Raw genomic sequence first — 2,039 nt, 5'->3', positions numbered from 1 at the left:
AGAGATGATTTTTTAGAACATCTCCAACGTCAACCCTCAAACCGCACGCATATTTTCGGACCGCATGGTCCGGACGTATTATGTCATTCAACACGGGCCTGTATCCGTTCGCCGAGTGGTCCGGATGCTATTTCTCCCGTAAACTGAAGACAAACTAGGGGGCATTGCATCTGAACCACTGTCACGCCCGCGTCTGACTGTTCTGGCCCATCCAAACCCCTTCCTTGCCCACGTGCGCTTCCCGCCCTAAACTGTTAGTGCTGCTCTAGAACGTCAGTGCCTCATTCATGCCCAGCGAGAGAGGACGCGACCTCTCACTGGCGTCGGCATTAAAGCGGCGCGCCACCTGAGAGAGCACCGCCCGCGCCGCTTCGTGGCGCATGCGACTGCTCCGCGTTCAAATGACACCATGGCCATCCGTCCGCCCGTCTGCCACCCACATTAATGACACGCGGTTGCCGAGGAATCTACATCGATACCACCCGTCCATCCCTCTATCGTCAACCATTGTCATTCGCCCACTATATAAACTGCAGTCTCGGCCATAGCCGCATTCATCCTCTTCCACACCACTCCCATCATGGCCTCCTTGTGCTCCAAAACTCTCTGGGACGGACTGTCGCCGGAGCAGAAGAAGGAGCTGGCTGCCATTGCTGTCGGCTGACAGGCCGACGACGTCCCAAAGGAGGACGTGGCCAAAGACAAGCTAGTGCCACCCTCGCCGGTGCATTCCACCGTGACCATCGGCGAGTCCCATGCCCATTACATGGACATGGTACGGGAGGATCAGTTCCAGGAGGCGCAAGCCGACGCCACCTACAACGTCCAGTTCCTCCAGGAGCACCAGCGGGCGGAGGAGCAGCTCAACATCGGCGGGAAGATCGCACCGGGACGCGGACGTGTCGGAGCAAGCGGGGCTGCTCCGTCACCACCGCGGGGACGGCCGCCAGGCGCCGCCGCCGCCTTAACAGTGAGTTCGCGAAGATCGACAAGAAGTGGTCGCTTTGCGACTGCCCCGCCAATGCCTGTCGTGGCAAGGCCGTCGCTAGGGCTTCGAAGGCTATGTCGGCAGTGGTCGCAGTGGCCCTCCACGCAACGGGAGGCGGAGCGGCTCCTCTGCGAGCGGTAGATAGCCGCCGCACAAGGCTGCTACGGCCCTCCGGTGCCGTTCCGCTGATAGAGGGACCACCATGACGACGGCGACGACGGCACGGATGGTGGCAGCGGTGCGACAGGGCAGGGCGGTCACGCATATGAGATGGTCCTAAGGTATACAGTTCAGGTTTTTTATATCTAATTTTTCTGTTAAACGGTCGAAATATCAACCTTTTTATCTAAATAATTGCCGAACATGAATGAAATTTTCCGTGTTTTCATGAATTTCGTCCGATTAATTCAAAATGTGGTTGAAATGTATGCGGGGAACATTGTATGGCGGCCTCTGGCATCACGCATCAGTATCCGCGGACTGGTCCGCCCCGGTCCGTAGACAGATGCCGGAGTAAATTTGTGGGTCAGCTTGGAGATGCCCTTAGCAACATCTTTCATCCCATATTTAGGGTTACCTAGTTAACAGAGATAAGACCTTTTCAAAAAAAAAGAACTAAAATATCAACTATTGTACACAAAATTACTTGACGGGCTTAAGATAAAACTTTTCTATCAACCGTTGTACATATCTGTGGGTTCAACACATTTTCCATAAAACTACTTTAGAATATTACCTATCGGTTTTTGAACGCAATGGTCTCCCGTCTGACCGCACCGGTGTATAGTACTTCCTCCGCCTAAAAATACTTGTCATCAAAATAAACAAAAAAGATATATCTAAAATTAAAATACATCTCTTTTTATTTATTTTAATGACAAATATTTTCGGACAGAGTACTATTCCGGCCACGTACATATCATCTGATCTGAACTCATGTCGTTATCGGTTCGATGCATGCCATGCCATGCAAAACGCCGATTCGCTTCGATATGTATGTTCCGTGGAGCGGTGGTTGGGAACTTGTCTCTACGTACGCACTGGCTCTAGA

The sequence above is a fragment of the Triticum urartu genome, chromosome 3A (assembly GCF_056163025.1).
Source record: "Triticum urartu cultivar PI428250 chromosome 3A, HENAU_Tu73, whole genome shotgun sequence".
NCBI lineage: Eukaryota > Viridiplantae > Streptophyta > Magnoliopsida > Poales > Poaceae > Triticum > Triticum urartu.
Note: the sequence above shows the minus strand (reverse complement) of the source record.